The sequence below is a fragment of the Alligator sinensis genome, unplaced genomic scaffold, assembly GCF_000455745.1.
Source record: "Alligator sinensis unplaced genomic scaffold, ASM45574v1 scaffold121_1, whole genome shotgun sequence".
NCBI classification, from domain to species: Eukaryota; Metazoa; Chordata; order Crocodylia; family Alligatoridae; genus Alligator; species Alligator sinensis.
The window spans coordinates 3360314-3385252 of NW_005841910.1; the positions used below are offsets into that span (position 1 = coordinate 3360314).

The following is a 24939-nucleotide window of genomic DNA, read 5'->3' on the forward strand; positions in this document are numbered from 1 at the left end:
GTTCAGCAAGGTCCATGTAACCAAGGACCAACCCATTTGGAGGAGGAAGTGTGGGTCTTGCTCCAGTTGCCCTCTACATATAAACATTGGTCCTTAATGTCTGCCTGTAGCAGGGATTCTCAACCTGGGCACTAGAGCACCTCAGGGTGCCTCGAGATCTTTTCCAGGGTGCCATGCACTATTAACACAGTTAGGTGTGCAAAACAAGACTCCCAAGATGAACCTAGAGACTTCAGAGTGTTAAAAACCATTCTACCCTGATGTCGTCTGAGTTGTTTCCAAAAGAAGAATTGCTCTAGTATTTTTCTGTAGTCAAAAAATATGTGAAAACTAAGAGCTGGCATTTTCCAAGGTGTGCCTCAAGCCAAACCAGGGGTGCCTTGAGTCTAAAATGGTATCTTCCACCAGTGGAAAATGAGAACAGCTCTGTCAAACACTATGAAGAAATCCCCCTTTTCATTTTGGAAGTCAAGCACATTAACAATACAAAATATAATACCAATAGCATGTGCTTGGCGAAGTGTAATTGCTCTGGGATACTCAATCCCTTTCATATAAAACAACCATACCAACCCAACTATCAGAACAACTTTAATATTTTACAGTGAAATTAAAGCTCAGATTAAAACAGATGGTTCTAACATTTCATTACAAGCTGTTGCTCTGCTTTGCTGACCATTGGCTGGCATGCATAAACATATAAAAAGACAAAAGAGCCCATGGATAAAAACCATACTCTCCTAGCTTTTCATTCAGGGTTACAGTGTGGTTATGAAAGTTATGGATCCAGACAGAGTCTTTAAAGGTGCTGAATTCAATTTACTTTTAGCAGTGAAAGAAAGAGGTCGGAGAAAGTGCAGAACGGGTGGGAAGGGTAGAGAGGTTTTCCTTCACTCTCCTGCCAAACACTTTCAATTCACAGGCTTGAAGGGTCTAGGCCAGAGTCCGTCTGGTCTGAATTACAACAGCGAATGTTCAGTATCAACTCACCAGCATCAGTGGGATTACGCCACACTTTCACTGTCATAGCTCGGATCAGAAGCGCGTCTGTCATGTCAAATGCTATTAAGGAAAAAACTCCCAAGCTACTACAGGGATGTAAGCTCCATTTCTGCCCGTGCTACTGACCTTCTGGGTGACCTGCACCAAGATTGTCTAGTGATTCCCATCTTGGGATGCCACCATTTTGGGTGCCTTATTTGCAAAACGTTGAAGGGTCAAACTTGTGCATTGTCAGTGCTTCTCTAGTTTGCTCATCTGTCCACAAGAAATGCTTATTGTGCATGGAACAAAGAGGCTTAGATTAAGATCCTTGGCTAAAAAAGCCAAAGTATTATTACTAATAAAGAACCATGGTTGAGTATTGCCACTAAATGGGGTGTTTTTGTAATCTTAGCTAGTAGAGACCAATGATTTATGTTATGTTAAACCTTCCAGGAAAAATAGCCCTATTATATTCAGTATACTCGTCAGCTGCTAGATAGTGTTCCCTGCGTACAAAGTGTTAGTAGGTTAAGCAGCCCTTGGAACAAACAGTGCCGTACCTAGACTCCTGGTGGCCCTGGGTGAACTTTTAGTATGGGGACCGCTTCGCTGGAGATAATGATTATTTTGTTGCAAAAGACTTTATCACATCTGTGGTATCGATGTCTTTAAATAGTTCGTTCTCAATTGATACCAATGCAAGTCCCATATATACACAATATTAAAACTTTTTTTTTTTGCAATTGTAATTTTTTTTTTTCATTTTTGGGCCCCCTTTCTCTCTGGGCCCAACTTAACTACTTAACTCAGCACCTATCAGACTTTAGAAGAACTGAAAAATTCAAAAATTCAAACCTTAGCAAGCATTTTTCCACTTTTGAGATGTGCTGGCTGCATCAGAGATGTTGCCCCAGGTACTTCATTTTTCAGGCATTGTCAAACATGCACAGTTCTACTCTAAAAACAATTATGAGCAAATCTATAAATGTATTTGGCTTTGGCAAAAATGAAATGAGCAGACTTGTTCTGTGATTTTCAACATGTTTTTCATGCCAATTTAATGGTACGTTAGCTAACGTATAAGGACACTGGGGAACCAAGACTTCACCCCTCGGACCTACATAGGCAGTGAGTGGGCTGAGGGTGAAATACAGTCTTTTGAAAATGGTATACTATGCTCTTTGGCTATGCAAAATAACCACCAGCGTAAGGGAGATCAGCATCTGGGAAGGGCACAGTATCGGCATTAGATCCCACTGCATGACTTTAAGGCCCACTCTACACGTTACAGGGATGGTGCAATTAATTGCTCGATTCCCTTAGGACTAACCATGCATGAAAAGTACTTATCACATGATAAAAAGCTCCAACCAGCTATAAAGTTAGACCCTGAAAATGTGCACAAACTTTATAGCTGGTTGCTGTTGAGCTTTCATTTGCACGTGTAGCAGGGTCTCCTACCATGCCCAGCCTGAAACCCCTGGGATCTGGAGATCGTGGCAGCCTCAATCCCTGGGGCTCGGAAATCCCTGAGCCCTAACGATCATGGCAGCCGCAAGCCCCAGGGTTCAGGGGTTTCATAATGGGGTTCCCAGCTATGTGCGGCATGGCAGGAGGTGTGATTGTGTGGATTGCGCATTAGATCCCATCTCACTTTTACCTGCAGGTGTAGAGAGGGCCTGAGAAACATGTTTCCCTTAACTGTTTGTGTCCCTGATAGGCAGTGGATTTGGCCAGCTGGAATGGTACAAAGCACCTACCGTGAACACGTGAAGCTAGCTCATTGATCTAATGCACGGAGAGTGAGGAAGCAAAATCAGCTCGTTATATTTTCAGAAAAGGCTATGGAAAGGGAGCAAAAGGGCTGTCTGAAAATCTGACAGGTGTTCACACTGGCCTGACCAAGCTTAGGATCCCATTGTACTGACATGGATGAGATAAGAAGTCCTTTTCCCAAGGGCTTGCAGCTTAACTCCCAGAGAAGCAGGAGAGAAAAGAAACACAAGCACAGAGAAATGAGGCAGCTTGGCCAAAGTTAACCAGCAGGTCCACTGTAAACTTTGAAATCAAACCTGGGATGAATTGCTGGCCCACTGGAGTCAACGACAGGATACTCATTGGTTTTAACGTCATCCAGATTTCCTCCAGGTCTGTGGACTCTCATTCCAGTGGTTTCAATGCTAGGTCTGTGTTGTTCTAGACTTGTTGGGAATCCAGGGTTTGGTGTTTTGGACTAATTTGCTACTGAGTTACTCCACTGTTGTGTGCATGTTAAGATGAGATAAAGCAGTAGGTAGGAAGACCACATAAAACCAATGTAATGTAGTGGGACAGGCCAACTTTACCAAATTGCTAAATCCGGTGTTTGACTAACCACTTTCATAAGAATTTTTAAACAGAATATACGTGAAATGAGGAAAGCACGTAAGTGAGAACCTTATCTAATGAAACCCTGGAGAATCTCAGTCATTCTAACTCTGTCATCGTGCCCCAAGAAACCGCTGCACGTTTTAGAGTGACGTTCTTGCCTTGCAGGACTTGCAGTGTTATGCTCAATACCAATTACGCAATATCATTCTTTAGTGTAGTAATAGTAGTAATGCCTCTAAGCCCCAGGCATGGGATATCGCCCCATTTTGCTGGGTGCTGCACACAGAACAAGGACTACCAATATAAGCAGTAATGAGCTCACAATGCAAATGCTATCTGCCTTTGCTTGCTTGGGTGGGATGCACTGCGAAGCACCTAGACTGGGGACGGTCTATGCATGCATTGGCTGAAATCATCACGATGCTGAAGTCCAGGAATACTGCTAAATTGTATTCTCCGTATGGGAGGAGATCTGCTCACATTTTTTCCTTCATTATGTTTTAATCATATTCTAAAGTAGAATTCATTCTGCATTGCAATATGCTCTACAAATAATATACATTACTAATAGAAGATTGCCCTTTGCCTAATATTCCACACTGAAGCCCAAATCTTCAGCCTCCTACAAGGACGCATTCACATTTGCACACATCTGTTTGAAAACTGAGACTGTGAAACCCTAGAGTCCTATTCTTACTCGAGCACCAAAGACGAAAGAGGAGAGTAAAGGAAAAAGGCATTAGCTACAGAAAATCACCTTCTTGTAAAACTGTTCTTTACGGATCTGGGTTACATCCTCAGAAATATAATCCTTGTGTTAGACAGTTAACATGCAGATGAGGTTGCTCATATAATAGCACACCACTGACAACAACCTGGGAGATCGTGGCAAGATTTCTTTTTTTAAAATCTTGCAATATATGTTTAAAGATGTAAAAAAGAACTGTATTTTACAAAACATTATTTATCAATAGAGCCGGGTATAGCTGCGAATGCACAGCATGGACGCCACAAGAGCGGAGACAGCATTGTAATGAAAAAAGCGTATCCATCATCAACAATACAATACTTACTTTGACCTAAGGTCAGGTTTGTACAGTTACACCAGATGTTAGATTTCAGCTGCTCTTTGAAATGAAGAAACACAATGGTTACTATTCCCGCAGTGTTGTGGATTTCATTAAACAACAGGTTTATCTTTCAGCTTTAAAATGTAGAGCAAGATTAGGATATTCTAACGTTTAGGTTTCAGAAAGGATCAGTAACCATAATGTAAAGTAGGACTGGCACTGTAAAATGACTATTTGCAATGCACTGCACAGGGCTGTCCAATAGAAAACCTGGAGACGGCAGTGCTACGGGCACAAGATCTCCATGGATCAGATGATGAGTGGCAAGCTTGCCCACGCTAGCATGGCAAGCGCCCACTGTTCTGAAGAGGGCAGACCTGTGTTCAGATGGGCTCAGGTCTTGTTGCTTCAGGTTGTACTACTTCTCTCTCCCCACGGAGCTCCACCTGAGAAGGGACCCCATGCTGAGAGCCTACCTGAGGACCCGCCAGGACCCTTCCTCCTCTCTTTTGCACTCTCAGAGGGGCCAAGCCTTAAGCAGTCAGAGGAGACGGTTAGTTCAAGTTGTCTTTGGTCGTTCCACAAAACTGGCATGGTCCCTGGCTGTGGGTGGGAGAGAAAAGGGATTGCTTCCCCAGAAACATAATCCCTCCATAATAATTGGAAGGGGTAAGAAGTGGGATTAGCCTGCCTCTACTTCCTCGATGAGGTGACCAGAGTAGTTGGGTTCAAGTCTAGTCCTGGAGTAATGCAGACTCAAGGTGCTCCAGCCTCAGGCCAGGCAGTTTAAGGGCAACCTGGCCCTGAGACACCACAGGTTTGAGACTGCAGCAACTGTTCTGCTTCATATGGTGTTTAATGAATACTTCTATGTGCTTCCTACTGCTCTGTGCCTATCACAGTCTACCTATCCCGGCCAACTAAGGACCCTTTCTCCTCTCTCTCAGCTTCCTCCAAATCTTTCTGCTGATGTTCACCTTTTAGGACTCCTCCATCCTCATTCTGCTAAGCTGTTGTCACTATCCTGTGTTCTGCCTTGTATTATTTAAGCTGCCTGGAGCAGGAATTGTATGTTCTTAAAAAATGAATGCCCCTCTAAAGCACTTTTATTCATTATTATTAACCATTAATACGTAAATTGTGAAAGCAAATATGAGACAGAAGACTGATCTATAATTAGATACTGAACAGACCTCCAAGTTATGTCGTTTTCCCCCCGCCCCCCCTCCTCGGCGCTCTCAGTCTTTGTAACTGGGTCTCCAGTTGGTACAAGGCAGGTAAAGCAGGGGAGTGGGACACAGTCCCTGAATTATTTCATTAAAAATTAAAGCTGTATAAAACTGTATACATTTCATTAACTAACCATTGCAGCAGGCTTTGCAAATATTCCAAGGGAAGCTAATCTCTTGGTTTTAATTAGATTGAAGGTCTCTTGCAAAGGCTACTACTTTAATATAAAGGGAATATTCTTTGCAGGAATTAGACAACAAGGATTCGCAGCTTGGATCACTAGTCATGCACCAACAGAATGAGCTGTGTAGCAGCTAAGATTGCTGCATGTAGAACATCCCTGATAAACCATCTTAAAAGCAAATAGTGGTAAATCTGGTGCATCCTTTCTCCTCCTTCGCACACGTCTGACTGCAAACCATCATCCTTCACCACAGACAGCCTACTTCAACCTTAACCAGAACTCCTCCCTGCTTAGGGCACTTGGTAGGGACTTCAGGAGACAGGAGTTGAATTTGTCACTTTTAGTATGAACGTGGGCAAGTCCGTTAGGTCCAAATCCACTTGAATGTGCCCAGAGGAAGAACCTGCGGGGCATTGCACTCACTCTGTTTTGAACCTGTTCCCTCCTGGCAGGTGTATACACTTCATTCAAGTTGCAGAAAAACCATGAGCTGCAACTAAAATGGGGAGGAAGAAGAAGGTGGTCCTCCTGCCTTTTAGGCCAGGCCAATCCATCATTGCTGCAGGGACACAGCAGGTGAAGGGAAGCTGGCCAGGAGCTCAGAGGTAGAGACACAAGAGAGAGGGAGGAAGGAGAGAGGTCTTTGTTGTTGTTGGATTTGGAGCCCATTCCTCCATCTCAGGAAACTTTCATTATTCTGACAATGGGTGGTCCCCGCACGGTAACCTACAGACTCCAATGACCCAGTATCCAGCACCCGAGGGCTCTGTCTGGCATCGTTGCATTCATTGTTCTATTCAGTGGGGCGTCTTAAACACGACAGCGATGCCCCAAGAGGATGCCTGCCTGGCTGTGAAGTGAGATTCAGACTTGGCTCGTCAAGCTGATGCTTTTTTGCCTCCTAAGTGGTGATCACAGAGAAGGGCAACCACAGCCAGAGGTTCCAGGCCACCCATAGTGTAATAGGAAAGGCCCGATGACAACCCTGAAAAGTCCTTTTGCAAGAGGAGAACCCACAACTCCTAAGGACAGGAGCTACCATAATAGCAGGAGCTACCGGAGAGAGTTGAGTTTGTTGTAACCTCGCCGCCGGCTTCTTGTTACAGCGGGAGAAGTAAAAAGGGTCTCTTCTCTTCACCCAGTACTCAGACTTGCATAGAGCCAGATGGGTGATGCTGAGCTGCTGCATGCATCCGAGATGCAGTCTAAATACACCGCCGAACACTTCTTTGTGATTGGGGGCTGCATTGAATTCTTTGAAATCTGCAGTTGTTTGCTGCCCCTCTTCTCATGCTATTATCCCCTGCCAGGAGATGAATTTGCAGATTTCCGACCAAGATCCAATCTTCTTTCCCTTATCAACTATAATAGAAAATTCTGTAGTTACAAAATTACAAACTCACCTCCTGGATAAATGTCAATCTATGTTTAAAAGTGGAATCAGCGTTGAAGCCGCCTGTAACAATGCATCACTTCAAGCCAACATGGTGCCCTTCGCTGCTGATTTCACTTGACTCCGACAGTCTGCGTTGGATACTGTGAACCAGTCAGCTCAGATGTTGCCTCCAACATCTTCTCTTTTCTCTTTGGATTAACTTCCTTTGTATATAAAAGGCCCAATCCTGCGCAATGTCTATCACCTCCTGGGACACGCTGGAGGCTTCTGCTCTCGCTGACAGTGCCAGGCAGGAACGACTCCGTTGTGAATTTTGCCACTTTGCTACTTCTTTGCTGCTTTTGCTCCCTGTGGAAGCTATTTTTCACGTCTAGGTCTCCTGATTTTCATGCTTCTGCACTTCATTAATGAGGCCAGACACAGGAGTTATGCTTACGGCTTTCCATTGCACTAATGACAAATGCCACCACTGTGCTAAGGGCTTCTTTCATCAGCAATCTGGTGCGGTTTGGGTTAATGATTGGTTGTTCAAATTTAGGGGATCGTGCTTCTTTTACCACTTTGATATCATTAGTGCTTCTCTGCCACCTGTTACTGACTCACCAGGACACTGGGCCTGTTGGCTATGACATGAAAAAGTCAGGTGTGGACTTTATAATGACATGCCAGCGGGCTTGGTGCGCCGAGACCAGCTGCACTGAAGCACTAGGCTGGGCTCCTTCTCTGGGCAAAAGTCTCACAGGATAGCACTCCTACATCAGGATGTTACCTGGCTGACAACTGAAGTTCACATCTCAGGTGAACCCATATTGTTTTGTCCTACCTGGCCATATCTATCAACAGTCTTCTAGTTAGGTACCTAGTTTGCTAGTTGATTTATTTTTAGCCCTTCATTTCTTATTGCAAATAATTCTTCCCTGCTTGTTTACTCTGATAACAAAAAAACATTTTGGGGATAATTCAGTTAAAAAACCTCTATGCACATATGCAATATTTGCTATTGATTGGAACTTGAGAGCTGAGGGGTTAGTTAGTACGTAGTTGGGGGATAAGAGATCTACCAATCTGTTCCTGGGCTGATTTTTAAGAGGTTCTTTCATTGATCATCCACACTTCCCAGTTTACAAGCTCTCACAACTTAAGTGAGCTGAACCCCAGAGTTGAAATTTAATTGACTAATAATTGCCATTTTTAAGCAGTTCCGATATATTAATATTTGATCTTTAAAAAGAAGATTCAGGGAAACAGATTCTGCTATGGTGCTTTCTTAGGGCTTCATTGTGGGAGCTACACAGGGTAGCTCTTTTCCACTGGCAGTCTGGCTGGGAAAAGTTGCCTTTCAGAGAGCAAATTCCTCAGCTTCATTTCTCCAGTTCCCTAATTTTGATTCAGAGCCATATCTTTGTTTCAAGGTTTATGTAGATAAACCTCAATTTTGTCAATCTCAATTTTGTGTAAGAAGTAGGATCAACTTCTAATTTCCAGTGTTAAATCCCAGGCTGTATTTTCTGCTGCAATATTCTCAAGATGACTGTGCTAGGTTATGTCCCATGCTGGGCTCGACACTTCAGGAAACTAAAGTAACTGTAACTTCATTTATTTATTAAGACCACGGGCAAAGACTGAACCCATCTTGGATGCAGAGAGCTTTAAAAGTTCAGGTTAGCATCGAATGACCCAAACTATAAATCGATGCCACCTCTGCTGCCCAAGCACTTGCACAGTTATACAACTGATCTTCCATGAGGGTCTGCTGAAATCAGTAGGTGACAAGTTTAAAACGAACACAAGAAAGGACTTTTTGGTACTCATCATGTAGTTAACTTGTGAAATTCATTGCCATGGGGGTGGTAAGGCAGGCAGCATGGCCAGATACAAAAATGGGCTGGATAAATTCATAGACCTATTAATGGCTATTGAACAGAATGGTTGGATATGTTTCCTCTGGCATTTCGAACCCAATAAATGGTGGATGCCAGAAAGTGTACTCAATAGGGGGATAGATCACTCCAGAGACATCCAGTTCAGTGCTCTCCCTATGTAGCATCCACTTCTGCCAGTGTTGGAGACAGGGTACAGGGCTACATGGACCATTGGTCTGACCCAGTATGACACTTCTTATGTCCTTAAGAGAGATAGCCACTAATGAGAACACTAGCCTGAGCTCCAGGAAACCCATGTCCAATGCCTCCCCCTGCCCTCAGCTTCCTGCGTGATCCTGGCAAGTCACAGACATGCATTCGTAAAACAATGCTGTCCTCACAGGGAGCTTGTGGGGATAGGTGTTAAAGATTTGGACATGTTCAGGTGTGCGACAGTGGTGAAACAATGTATGCAACAGAAACCAATCCCTCTTCTGCCACTGACTCACTGTGTCATCCTGGGCAAGTCACCCAGTCTCTGTGTACTTCAGTTCCACATCTTTAGCTAGGGCATAATGGCCTTTCTGTACCTCCCTTTGGAGTTGCTTATGTAAAAGTTGTAAAGTTTTTTGAGGGCCTTTCAACACATGCTTCTAGCAGATACTGTGTTATGCGACAGGATGTTGCTTTGTTGGCTCTCAGCACTGCATATGAGTGAGGCTTTTTTAGTAACTGGTTAGGTAATGAAGCTATAAGCCTTCTCCTGCTTTTCTTTACATGCAGTTAAACACAAACCATTTTTTTTACTGTTATTTAATGGTGGGCTGTCTGCTGCCTTCCTTTGAATAGTGCCCAGCTGATCTGATTTTAGGGATGAGGACGCCCAAAGGTGCTGGTGATCTTTGTGTCTGGGGGATGGACTCAGGTTAGGGTTGTACAGCATACAAGAAACCCCCACCTAAAACCTCATGCCCAAAAGCTTGTCCAACATCTCTCCCAGCTATATAGTTGGTCCAATAAACAATATCACAGAAAAAAACCCTTTCCTCTCCTTGCCTTTCCTGGACCATCAGAGCTGTAACACTCCAACCCAATTGATAACATAAAGTCTTTAAATGCCTTCTCCACCAGAAAAGTGCTATTATTTGTAATTTGAAAAATAGGTCCATTTCACCCATGAATACAGTCTCTAGGAGTGCGACGTGCAGACTTTCACCTGAGACTCTAGCCTGCATTTGGTCCGTGCTGAGATTGAACATGACAGATCACTGCGGTGATAGAGTCTGAAGAAAGATAATACGTACTGAAACCCCGTGAAAAGCCCATTGAAGTGAGTCAGAGTCTTTTTTGATTTTGGTGAGATTTGGATCCAGCTGGGTAAAGGTCTACTGTGCTCTCAAGTGACACTTTGCCACGTGGGATCCCAGATCTAAGAGGACAGTGCTAGAAACACCGTTTACTACTGCCTGGGATAGCATCCCTTTGGACATCCCTGACCTCTCGTGTACAGGGACGTACTTCTTGCCACATGCAGTCAAAAAGGGGTTAACCCATCTCTCTCTATCTAATCAGGTATATCCTGACCTAGCAAAAATTTCCACTGACCTGTAGAGGAGAAGTTTAATGAATGTGGAGTGTCTTTTTGGATGGTATGTGGCTTCATCTACCCTACTGCTCAGCTGTGTATTTGTCTATATGCTCAGTCCATGTTTCGATACAGAAGAACTACAATGGAAGTGAGATCAGGCCCTGACAGGGGGAAAATACTATGATTCTCAGTTACAGACCCTGTAATGCAGCCTTGTTAAGGCCCAAAGAATCAAATCCATATTCCAAAGGTCTTCCTCAACTATTAAAGGTAGTTTGAATTAGGTTCCTTTTTTTTTCTGCCGGGGGTAGGTCAGATCCTTCACTTCTGTAAACTGGCTGTGCCCCATCAACTTCAGTGATGGGATGCTGATTTCCGCCAGATGAAGATCTGCCACTAGATTCTAGAGACTGTGAGAAAATATGCAGAAACCCCCTCTGCAATCTATACAGGCTGCTGATTCTCCTCTATCTTCAGATTCCTGTTGCCGCAGGCTACTACATCAATCTATTTTTTTTTTCCTAGTGACTAGTTTACATCTTAGACATAGAACAAAGAAAACTATTGGTGTGATCTGAGTTTAAAGCAGCAAGTCATGGATGTCATGCTTGTACTTGCACGGTACTTAATATTCAGCTGCTTAGAAAGAAAGAGGATTCTAATGTGTTTCAACACCGCAGAGGGTTTTTCCCCCCTCATAGGTACACTTGGAACATGCAAATATTGATCATTCCTACCGAGTGTACAGAAAAGTGTGTCTACACACCTGTAGCATAATCACCAGCCTCATATTCAAAACATATGCTCCGTTTCATAAATAAAATCTTTTAACACTGTGCTGTTGATCAGACCCAAGGAGCAGGGAATCCAGCGTCACTGGATTCTCCGTAGGCTGCTACTTCCACCGAGCCTCACAAGTGAACATAGTAATTAGAATCAGCCCTTGTAATTACATTTATATTGCTAGCATTATACGGCAAAAGTTTGTCTATCTGAGTTTTATCTCCTAGTGATAAACTGAATTGTAACGTCAGACTCCTGCCTTTGCACCGTGATTTATCGTGGGGGTCTAACATGAAAACATCTAGGGAGTTTTGAGATGATGGATTGGCACTTGAGAGCTGTGCGGAGCAGAAGGAGATGAGCGTCTCCTTTTCTGTTCTGTGCCTCTGAGTTAGCAGCTGTAGCCCCCCAAAGCGTTCCCCTTCTCAAATCCCTTGCAAGTCTATTGTCACTGGCTGCTCACGTTAGTCACTTTGGTCATCTAGTCCTTATGTGAAGTACTTCGGTGCATGAAGGCATTTCTGAATTCCCCGACTTTCTTTATTTTCAGAGTATGTCCCCTTTTCCTTTTGTATGACACGGGGTTTCTGACATCGCTCTTGTTTCACTCGGCATGGTGTATCGTACGACAGTGCCCACTCAAGGCTCCTTTTTTTTTTAAGAGCGCTGACCTACTTTTGCTGTAGACGTTCTCAGCTCCTATGCTACTGACTGAGGCTGTCCCCTGCCCTGCCTCACCTGCCTGCTCTCCTTTGTTTTTTCTTCTTCAAAGAATACATCCAGAATTGGAGATTGTTGCTTCTGACTGCAGCCACATCTGTTCCTTTGAATAGCGTCCAGCTGATCTGCCTCTAGGGGTGGGGGCTGCCTGAAGGTGGTGGTGATCTTTGTACCTGGGTGATGGACTCAGGTTAGGGTTACACAGCATACAAGAAGAAACCCCCACATTAAACTGAATTAAATCTCTCTTTCCTGATGGGCCTCGGCAGCAGAGCCAGTGTTACTGTGCAGAGCTGAGGTTCTGGCCTAACAACAGGGCTAACAACAAGCTTGGTGCTCATTTTTCCTGTGGTTTGCAGGGCACTTTCCCATTGCTCTTTTTCTATTTATGTTCAGGGTTTCCTTTCTCTTTGGGGACCTGATTCTGCACCCCTGACGTTACTGAGAGCTTTGACACTGGCCTCCATGGGAATAGGAGTAGGTGCTAAGCACTGTCTCTCTCCCAGTGGAGTGGCTTTTGTTCATCCTCATCTCTTTATTCCTTTACATTCACCACCAGTCTCCTATACAGCTCTCTTATTCTCATTGCCTTCTCACTCTCTGCTTTTCTTACTCTTTTTCTCTTCTTGATTGACTCTGTACCCACTGAAGAGCCATTTACTTGTAAAGACTGTCTCCATCTCCCTTGATAATGCAATGGGATCCATGCATTTGTGTTCTCGGGTCAATCAACATATTCAACAGCCAGTCATCTTGCTTGGGGCCTTTCTCAAAACCCTGTTCACTCCAGGAGGACTCAGGCTTTCAGTCAGGCATGCTTGTACGTCCTTAGCTGAACTGGGACTTACCCCAGGGTCTACTGATGGGGCTGAATTGGTGACCCAAAGGTGAAACTGCTCTGTTTAACTTGAGACCTACCCAGCCTGCCATCTCAGTTCAGTTTTCTCTGTATTGTTTATGGATGAAAGGTGGGTGTCAGCCACCAGTTTCGGAGCTCATCCACAAAACTCTACCTTAAATACATCCAAGCCTCTTTTAAAAGGCCCATTTCTGCTGTGCTGCTTAGAGAGAAACCGAAGCTGACCTCCATATAATTAGCGCATTGTTGTTCCCGTGCCTTTCTTCAAACTGCTGCAATTTGTATAACAGTGATTCTCAACCAGGGTGCCAGGGCACCCTGGGGTGCTTTGAAAATCATTCAAAGGGGGATGCAGGGTGCCATGCAATGCATGGTTAGGTGTGAATCAAACATGATTCACAAGATAAATTCAGAGATTTCAAAAAGGAATCCATAGTGTCAAAAGCACTCCGAGCTGTTGTGAGCTTTATGAGTTCTTTGCAACAGATGAATTGCTCTGTTATTTTTCTGTAGTCAAAAAACCAAGTGAAGGGTCTTGATGCCCATCTTGCTGGGGTCATCTGACCCCAGAGGTCTTTCCTGCTCATGTGCAGGGGGGCTGGACCCGATGATCTGTAAGGTCCCCTCCAGCCCCTGAAACAATTATGAAACTATGAAAAGTAAGAGCTGGCATTTTCCAAGGGGGACGGAGGGCTGAGTCTACTGAAGGGGGTGTTGAGCGTGAGCAGATTGAGAACCACTGCCTTAAAGTATCAGCTTCTTGGAGCAGGACCCATTATTCTTCAGTGTTTGGGGACAGGGCACTTCTATAAGGAACAATCAGCATTACCATTTTTAGCCTGTGTTTTTCCTACTTTCAGTTATCCTGATTCCTCCGCCTCCTTTTTGCCCTGCTGTTTCTTATAAAAATGCATCTAACTACACAATTTCCTAAATCGAAGAGCAAGTTCCGCTGAGTGCTGTTGCTCGAATGTTGTCTGACAAAAATGTCACAGGCATAAATAAGTTATTGGTCCTGTCCTCTTGAAACCTCACGACATGTTCCCCAAGTCACTCTTTTATGGAGATATATTATCTCACTGAGAATTTCTTGTCAAACTATGTTAAGTAAATAAAGGAGAGGTGAAATATCAGCAACAAAGCTAACAAATGGAGCTGAATGCTCCACTTGAAAGAGCAGATCTAGCTGTTTACCATGCTAATCTGAAATGAAATGAAAATGTATGTTTTTCATCTTTTCAGACAGCGATCTTCAAATACAGGTAGCTAAGGTTTTTAACTATACAGGCTATTTTTTTATTAGAAAAAACTATGTGAAGGTATTTTTGTGTGTGTGTGGCTGGAACAGTATAGTCAGTAGACAAATTGAAATATCCATTATCTAGTGACCTGTGCCCAGATGTCATCTGAGCCTTTGCTTTGGTATTTAGCTAGCTAGCTGTGTGTACATCCAATTAGCTAGCATCAGGCAAGGTCTTTTTTTAACTTGCAGGGGCTGGAGGTGGGTGTGCAAAAGAAAAGTAGTTAAAAAAAATCCGCCGTTCCTTTCTGTTAACTTGCCTACGGGTTGAAATCCCTTGTCACCATAGGGGAAGGGGAGTGCCCCAAACGCAGTAGCAATTGCTACTTTTATGTCTCAGACAGTCATGCACTGTAGTGTTTGTAACCACTGCCAGCACCTCACCGATTTTGGGCGCATGTGCTCTAGACATTAGGCCGCGGGAATGACAGGGCATCTAATACCTTTTAGGTTCACACAATAAATCTTCTCATGCGCAAGGGTCATAGATTAAAAGCACCTTTCTTCTTTGGCGGAGATAAAGTGAAGGACGTGGTGTAGCTAGAACTTAAGTTAGTTGAATTCAGAGTAACCCAAGACCAGCACCATTACATCATACTGAGAGACAAACCCAATTATACCTCTAATCAAGAACAGGTAAGCCGCTCGCCCAAACTCAGCAGTGTGCTCTCTCCAGAGAAGTCCTGGGACTGGCCTTTCTTATCTATAACATAATGGGATGTTGACTCCCGACCCCATTCGAGGCAATGGCAAAAGCCCCATTGACTTCAGCGAGGCCAGAATTCAGTTCATGGTTGGACACACCTTCCCCACCTCTCTCTCTCTCTCTTTCACCTATCCAAAGGGGAAAACAAAAGATCATTTGGGCCCAGTCCCGTGGCTTCCGCTGATTTTAATGACTCGGTGTCCCCGAAAGGTTTTTTTGCCCGACGAGTACAGGCTATTTATTGCTGTATCATCCAAAACACTCGGTGTCATTATGCTAGCTCCAGTCTTGTGGCATCTGCATTGATACACACATTTCTCTATTCATTTGTCAACGCGAACCCATTTAGTGACAAAGAACGCAAATGGATTTTGAAAACGAAATATTTCCATTTCTAATCTGCGATGCTCCAGCCCCTCCCAGTCTCCCTCCAGTTCCTCTCCTCTGCACCACTGCACTAAATAAATTAACAAGTTATCAACAAGACTGCAACACCACTACAGGCTTCCCCCATTACCGAGCCTGTCATTGCCACTCAAGAATCTCGTGGAATGTGACAACTTCACAGCAGAAGGTCACTTCCTCCAGTCACTTTCTCCCCGCTGCTTGGAGGCAACCATTCTGAGAAATGATTTGTTATGGTAGAATAAGAGGCATATTTGTTAGCTAATTCATTCTGGGAAACTCAAATGAGATGAAAAAAACAAGCATAGATCTGACAAATGGCATTTAATTATGTCTGAACCTAAAATTCGTAATACATATTTATGGTGCCCTAAGTCATTCACAGCCAACGTCCCCTTTATTCTCTCAACTCGGTCCAATTGCTGACATGGGATGAGGGCGTTAGTGATGGGTAATTCAGGGCTATTTGATGTTCCTTCATTATGGCATGTTTTCTTTACCCCTTATCTTCACAGCCCCCCCCTGCCCTCAACGTGTGGTATGCTGCAAGCTAGAGAGAGTCTTTTTCCATGAGTGATGGGATAACTTTGTTCTCCCCACTCAAACGCAGCCACCTCTGGGTTGAAACATGGCTGCTGTCTGACCCTGCAGCACAAATGGAAATGGCTTACCAGCCAGCATGTCCCTTGAAGGTATCACAGCCAAGGATCAAGGCATTTTTTTTTTTTGCAAAAATCTTGTTGGTCTAATAAAAGATATCATCTCTACTACGGGTCCTGATTGAAGTTAGTGAGAGACTTTTCCCTGTTTTCAGTGGACTTTAATCTAGGCCTCAATTACTGATTTCATGTAGGTCTGATTCTGCCCAGCTTTGCTTGTTAGATCGGATGGGATCATGAGCCAAGGTGTCACGATTCAGTCGATGCTTTGCCAAGGAATACTCGGGGGATGCACAAACTCAAGAGGAAATTGATCCCATAGCTCAAAATATTACTACTTGCTGCATCAGCCTTTCCCTCTCGCAGGTTTTATGCAAGCCGAGATAGTACTTTTCATGCTTTTTGACACCGCAGCCCTGGCAAGGCACTAGAGACACTACCTTTCCCCTCCTTTCTCTTGGCACGTTGCCATGCAAGCGCACTATGCGGCTTCAGTTTTTGTTCTCTGGTGGGAAATTTCATTTGACCCTTTCAAGTGGGACAAGAACAGATATTAGATTTGTTGACGATGAAGTGCTTTTATCTGAATTCAACAAAAGAGGTACAATGAAAAGATTGCAGCTGCTCAGCTAAAGCACCGTGCCTATTACAGAGTTCATATGCATTTACAAGTGGCATATCAGTGAAGGTTCTCCTCACCCGAGCAGATGTGCACTGCAAACTTGTTAATCTTTCTGTCAGCTCTGCAAGCTTGCCATGCTTTTGGGAAAATGTTGCATTTGACTTCTTTGCTAGAATTTGCAATGATAGAAACACTATTGGTAGGTAAGAGCTACAGCCTGGTGGTGCTTTGTCTGTTTGGTAAGTCTTCTTCCAGGCCTCTTTCTATAGGACCGGATAGCTGTGTCTGGTACCACAGATGACTCACAGTGTACTGAAATGTTGGGAAAACCATTGCCTCGTCAGCACCTGCTATGCTAAATATACATCCATCCACTTACCCAATAAACAGTAGGGTCATATACAGTTAATTTCCCCATTTTCTTTTATATATATATATATATATATATATATAACATTTCATTGATTCTAAAACTTATTGCTCTAAAAATGAAGGTTGCAAGTCCACTCAGACAGGAAGCAAATAATTCAGACTTGGCATATAAGATTAAAAAAGAAAGTACCTATTGTCTGACGTCATACAGCAACTATACCATATAATAAGGGCAATAAAGCATCTAATATCCAGAGAAAACCCTGATGAAATTCAGGAAAGGCTATGACTTGTGGTCAACCAATGGTGCAAAAGTAACAACATGAGCTCTACCAGATTCTGAAGCGCTGGGGACACGTGAGAATGACTGAAAAGAAATCCTGACTTATTTCAGAGCGTGCAAAGGTGGTTCAAAATTTGGGCCAACAATATCAACTAGGAGTAAAGGAAAACTTATGACTTTAGCATTATTTCATATTTGTAGTGCTATAGCTCCCTGAGGACCCGGTCAAGGTTAGGGCCTGCAGAGCAGCTTAATTTGCACCAGCTGGAATTTCCTTGGAGGGACCATCCATGAGTGCAGGCCAACCTGCACTGGCCTCACATCTCCCATGTCTTCGGCCTCAGCTCAGGAAAGCTGGTAGATAAGGGCTACACTTCAAAGGTCCACCTAAACCTACTGTTTGCTGGGCTTGTGTAGCTAAGGCACACAGCTTTTATATCCAACCATTCACAGGGGAACAATGAAGCTGGCCACACTTTCACAACGCGGGAGCAGCGCGGCAGATGCATAGTGGGGACCAGAATGTGGCGTCAGATGTTGTATAACGATCACCATTTTTCCACGTATAACCAGCTTATGAGATTTCACTAGAATTGCTTCTCAAAAATCTGCCCTGCTGAAACAGCATCGACAGCTGAACGTGTTTTACCTGCGCTACAGCCAGGCTGAGACCGTCCCTTCGTGCAAAAGAACACAGCAGCAGAGCGCAGCCGGGAGGATGATGCCAAAACCGATGCCAGTGGAAGTGATGCGACAATGAAAACTCAAAGCCACTGGACTACACAAAGAACGAGCAAGCTCCGCCTCACGCCTAAAAGTCCCTGTAATCTTACAAAAGACCCATAGCCATACAACTGGCTTTGCTCCTTTCCATTCCTTACCATCAATGTTATTTTCATTCCCCATTTCACATCTTCCTTCTAGGACCAACCAAGCGTGTCCCCTTTAAGTCAATAACTAAGCTCTCATCGACTTAAATGGGACTAGCATTTTCCTGGACAATGGTGTGTCTGCCTCTCTCACTGTTTCCCCTCATCACCAGATTCTCAACCTTGTTCACGCTTCTCATCACAAACCTCCCTGGAGGCTACATAGAAATATCCTGTAGACATAATGGGCACAGATCTCTATTGCCATGCACCTTGGGCAGTCCATTCCAGCACTATAAAATGCTGCCAGGTCATTTAACGCCTGTTTTGTACTCAGTTTGCACTGGTAGGAATGACTGCATAAAGCATGGAGGACAATGGAGAGTCAGAGGCCATCCCACTGGGCTAATCCCACTGTAATCAATGGGAAGATTTCCACTGAGTTAAACAGACTTTGGATCTGGCTCGTATTTCCTCGCCGGTGACTTTCTACTTATCACATTGTCACAAAGGGAGTCTTTTCATATTGCTCCTCACCAGGTTTCTTTGCTGCCTTCCAGCTGGCAGATCCGCAGCACAGGACTGGCTCATTGCCAGTTTAACTCAGACCTGTGGCTAGCTAGTAACTCTGATCTTGCACGGCATTTTTGTTGTTGTTGTTTCTCTTTTAACCAGACAGCGGCTGATGGTGCTCAGCGGGCAACACCACGAGTCGTGATTTCATCAGGGTAGCAAACCACTTCCAGCATCAATTCATGTATAATACATTGTACGGACATTGTCTTCCTGTAAGACACCACTAGTCACCCATTGTGCCCAGTCCTACTAGTTTCAGCCCCTCAGATGGTTGGTGTCTTTCCTACCTTGTCAGGTTTCCAGTGTCTGTTAGCAAAACCGGTTCCCACGGCTTAGCGTTCAAGGTTCAGGACCTGTTCGATGTTGTGGATATTTATCGCTGACGAAGGTTGCAAGCTGGCAAAGTCTGTTCTAGACGGTTTGCACTGCTCCCAGTACAAATCGGCATTTACTCTGCAGGGAAAGAAGTAGTAAAACCTTTAGCCAATAAACGGGTAAATGTCATTTCGACAGCGATCGACAGTAAGTCACCGTTTCCTTTCCTATCCCTGTCCCCTCCTCAACCATCTGGGGGGATGATTTTACCTGATAACCTCATTTTCCTTCTCTTTTTCCTGCACTCTTCAGAGACATATCTTCTAAGGGAGACCTGGTGTTTGCAGAAAAATTCAGGCACTGCTAACAAGCAGGACCTACTTCGAGCAATTAGTGATTTTAGGTTCCCTCTGTGTCCCAAGTGGCTCTGGTAGTTTCCTTTCATTCTTTCACATTGTTGGGATTATTTACACAGCTGTTCCTGTAACATTTTTTCTAATGTGATTCTTATTTTTTTAAATGTATGTGTTGTTGGGTTTTTTCCCCCCTCCATTTTGATTTTAGAACAGTATCAGTATATGTGTGGTCCAATTGCTTCCAGCGTAATTTGCTATTGGTAATTAAAAACACAGATTTAGCCATACACACGTTTAAAACAGGCCTGTATTCCTGACGGGTATACACATGAAACTTTTGAGATTAGAACTCAAGCAATCCAAAATTCATCATCAAATTATAATTTCAGGTGTCTAATATTGTATCATTTTCCTCACTAAATATGACCGGCTGATTCTTGAAAATGCATGCATGCATCTTTACAGATTGTGTTTGGGTGTACAACTGCTTGTTGGATTTGTATGCACAATAAATACAAAAACCAGAGACTTACATGTGAAGAGGCCAGCTAGCTGCAAAACCAGCCATTGCTGGCAGGAACGCTCAGTTTGTCTGTGTAGCAACAATACATCTGCATATGAACTATACACCTAATTTTCCACATGTGTTTTGGAAAATGAAAATCTTCATGTGAAAGTAAAGAACTAAATGTTGTGGCAGATATGCCTCTACTGGGGATGTTAGGTTAAATTCACAGTTGGCATAAACAGGAATAAATGCACTGAATTGTGCTTGCTTACATCAATTCATCTGACCCATTTCCTTTAATTAACCATAGAAATGCTAGGTTTGTAGTTTTATCATTTTTATATGTACATTTTGCATTATATTTTATAATCTTCTCCCTTCCATTTAGCCATACACACATTTAAGACAGACCTGTACTTCTGATGGGTATACACATGCAACTTTTGAGATCAGTTCCCTTCCATTTTCCCTTCCTATTCCTAGTATATGAAAAATAATATACTTTTATGCCAAGAATGCCAGGTCCCTACCATTAACATCATGACAAGCTGTTGGGTATTTGTCTTTCTGAAAATCAGGCAAATTAACTGCCTAAACATGGACTTAGGTGTTTGATTTCCAGCACCTATTTCTAAAAACCTGGGCCCTGAAGGATAAAACTCTGATTGTATATGTGTAATATAAATTGCCAGTCACTTTTATTACATGTCTGTTTATATAAAAACCTTAGAACACATTTAAAAAATGTAAACTTTCCTTAGTATGTTTAACACTGTGTCGAAAGAAGACTAATATAGGCATGGGGCAGAAAGAAAACAAAAGTTTGACAAATGTTTCTGATCAATCCTGGAGAAATCAATAGGAATTCACTCAAAGCATGATTTCATTTAACTTTCCATGCTATGAACAGTAACCTGGTTTTCTGTTTAAGCTAAAGGGTTCATACTTCTTGGTGAGTTAATTCTCGTGTCAACATGAGAATGGACAGAGAATAGTTTAGGATGGAGGGACTCGGGAAAGACACAAACTGAAATTTCATAGACTAAGCAATATGGTGGCTTGACCGTTTTTTTTTTCATTTTTTGACAGAAAATTGGAGGTTTTCAATTAAGTTGGTTTTTTTTTTAAGCAAAATAATGCCTGTTTAACGTAGAACATTTGGGAGTTTTGTTTTTTAAAAAACCCAACCCCAGAAAAGTGGCAAAGAAAGAAGAATACTGATTGGGAAATGTGGCTGTGCTGTCTCGTGGGAGCTGTAGTTTATGGGGCCCTGGTCTCCTCTACGGGTCATGTGCCTCTGCCGCACAGTCTCCCAGCCACATTCCCACGATGCGCTGTCCTGGGACACCGCGAGTGTAGATGGCCCCCAGTCTTTGGAGATCAGCGGAGGCTGGACTCATCCAAAGGGCAGCAGTAACAGCATTTCCAAAGCAAAATCCTTTGGTTTATAAGTAAAGTTTTTGGCCAAGATATTTTGGTTTTCCACTGGAATGTGAAAATCTTCTGTGTGGCAGGGACTCTTTTGGTAAGCCACTATGTGGAATTTAATGCTACCCCCCTGGTAGAATAGATCCCAAGCTTGTATGCTGAAATTCAAGTAACTATGCTGATTTAAAGCAAATGAGCCTCTGTGTCTCTGTATTTTGTTTGTGTGTGTGAGAGAAAATAATCTAGTCTTATTTAGCTGAAAATCTGACTTTTACAGTTAGCACCTAACTCCATAATGCACCAAACCAAAGTTTGGAAACAATGCACGTCAGGCACTGTGAAAGCCTCCAAGCTTTCGCCTTGGTCCATTACAAGGAAAGTTAGGGATGCAGAAAAAGATCCCAACTTTGTTGCTTGGTAGCTGTTTATATTTAAAGCACATGTCCTATCTGTAGCATGTGATAGGTAGGGTAAGAAACTATTTTAAATCAACGAGTTACACTGGAACGCGACGTCACCATTGAATACATCGTTGTATCCAGTGTGTGCACGCAAGTGTGTGTGTCTGTGTGCGCACGCCTATATTTTGGCTCTGATAATATTTGATGAACGTTTTCTTGCAAGTTGATTGGCCATAGAATTTATATTAAACAGCTGAGAAAATGTTTCCACTTTTTGGCGCAACTGCTGAACGTTGCTGTAAAACGAGACAATGCAAAACCCAGCTCCAACCCAAAAAAGGCTCTGTTGTTATGATCTTTATTTATAACAGGCAAAGTAACTAAGTAAAATAGCTGCCTCTGTTTAGCTGCCTGAACAATAGAAAAGTTTATGCGGCTCTTGAGCCGAAATGTTTTTGACAGTTTTCAATTTAAGCTCGTTCGATTTTGTAAGAAATCTCTAAAAATATGAATTTGAAAATCACCAGTTTCATTCTTTGTTCCTTTTGGAAAATTAGAATATATTGTCCAACTCTTCACTTGCTGTGTCTGAGGGAATCCTAGAGATTAGCTGGCAAAAATCAGCGATGGGGCCGTTGCTTAGGAACTGACTGGGTTTTTAAATTATTGCCTGATGTAATAGTTATATTGCCCACTTGCATCTGTTAACAAGCAATACAACAGAATCCACAGGTACCTATAAAGAAATAAACCTGACATTCATTACTTAGCTTGAAAATTCATAAATGGCTTTTCATGCTTGGCAGTGGGAAGAAAAACATTTTGCTCAGGTACTGGTTAATAAAGTGAGCTATGTACTGACTCTACACATATCTATTTTATTTAGATGTATTTACTTTGCCCTAGGGACAATATGCTAAGATGGAAGCATAGTATATTATTGTAATTACAATTCTGTGGCCCTGTGGAAAGCCAAGAGCTGCTTTTTTGGCTGTAATGTGTGGTGTAGTAATAGGACCATCCTTTTTTAAACAGAGAATGCAAGCATTATTGATTCATTTACCAAAGCAGGAGAAAGGGGGCTTTCTATCCAGCATACCATTTTGTAGGTCCTGGCAATCCAAAAACCATAACCAAGCTACTCTCTTAGTGGCAGCGATATTACCAACCTTAATCATTCAAATATTATGAATTGGTCCCTGAAAATCATGAGATAGTTTTCAAAATAATAAGCTTTCTAAAAAAACCCACTGGAGAACAATCTTTACACTTTTTGGGGGGCCGTAAGTTCATTCGTTCAAGCTTTTCTTCAAATGACAAGGACTAGATTTTTTCATGAAAGTTGAGGCCGCTCCCAAAAATGACACCTGTCCAAGTATAATTACATCAGTCCAGGTGTACCAGCTGAGACTCTCCCAAAAATTACACCAGCGGCTTTAAATACTGTACACACCAGATACTGCAAAACTCATGCTTAAATTCTGGAAGTTGGCAATATTGTGGTAGCCTAACTCTAGGCATTTTTTCCATATGATTCATGAACCAAAGTCCATTAAAGCCAATGGACAGAATCCCATAGACTTTGGAGCCCTTAGTCATGAACAATCCAGTATTTTAGTGTGTGCACATACATGCAATCCTACGTTGTTTCCACAATGGTATCTCTATATGCAAACGGGAAACATAACACCTCTGTCCATCTTCAGCTTCTTTGTAAGCCTCTTTCTTTTGAAGCCACTTATAAACCTGTTCCCAGCAAGTCAAAGAAGTACATGCACACACGGAGAACAAGAACAGTGTGCACCACAAATCAATTCTCATGATGGAGTTCTCCAAAAAGTTCCCGTGGAGGCCTGGTCGTTTAAGAGTTATTTTGTAGGAGCTGCTCAGGTGTGTAAGATTTTACAGCCTTGGGGCCTAAATCTGCAGTGGCAGACAGCTGAAACATAGTTTGCCATGCATTCCCGTTCCACAGCAGTATCGCGTTGGCGTATTGCAAAAGTCTAGCAAAAACAAACGAAGGGATGTATTCTCAGTTCAATGTATGGGGATTTATGCGTGCAACTCACATTAGTGTTAATGGGAGTTACATTCCTAAATCCTTGCCCTTCAGCATGATAATACATAATATACCCCTTAATATTTAATTCACTAGGGTCTCAATTTAAAGCATTTTCATATAGTTTGTCCTAATTATAATGGTTTTAATGACAGCTTAAAAATTTCACATGACTGTCTTATCACATACGGTACTTAATTTCTCAAGTGAACAGTTTACAGTTTTACTGTACTGTATTCTGGGAATTTTGAGAACTAAAACACTAAGGAAAAAACGACTTTGTATAATAAAACAACGTTATTATTCCACTTTATTTTATATACACTGGAGGAAACTTCTCAGAGGATGAGTTTAGTCAGTTTGAAGAGCATTTGGCTTCTTCTAAGAAGAATTTACTGATCTAGTCTCCACTCTTACTACTCCTGGCTTTGTCTACTCTTGAAGTCCTGCACTGATATTGGAGGTTGGGGGATTTCTAAACAAATGCAAGAGAAATGAGAAGCAAGACTCTGTCTTCCTTTTCACGCAGAATCAACCAAGACCAGAATCTACTGTTAAAATCACAGTATTTAATTATTCAATAAAGGAATCCCAAAATACGTAGTCCAAAATTGAAATGAGCAACCAAGAAGCATATCCATATTGTCCTCTTTTAAATATATGTCATTTCCCCTAATGTTTCATGTGTACAAGTAGAATAATTCTGGCCAGAGAAACTTGGCCGAAGATATCCTAAACTATGTATCCTCCTACTGGATTGTGTTGGACACATTGGCATGATGCAAATTTCTGATAATTCATTTATGCATCTCTGAGCATCTATCTCATCATGGACTTGGAAAGTGCTTTTTTAACTTGCTGTCCCAAATGTTTCCATTGACTTCAATGGGAGAAGGGTTAGACCAACAACTGGAACATCCCATCCTTAATATACCACTGTGCTCTACAGGCAGGACCTATATTTCTCTTCATTTCAGCTCTGTATATCAATAGTCTTCTATTGTTTTTTGCTGCTTTTTGCTGCAGTGATCTGA

The 24939-nt window shown here is 42.7% G+C and overlaps 1 long non-coding RNA gene across 1 annotated transcript in view; it reads right to left on the bottom strand.

Annotated features, from left to right (window-relative positions):
- The window catches only part of LOC102382710, a 41989-nt gene extending 22759 nt beyond the window's left edge, over positions 1-19230 (bottom strand). The window contains exon 1 of the long non-coding RNA XR_323238.3: positions 19126-19230. This is a non-coding gene — a long non-coding RNA (uncharacterized LOC102382710). The remainder of the gene's footprint in view (positions 1-19125) is intronic.
- Between the last annotated feature and the right edge of the window lie 5709 nt (positions 19231-24939).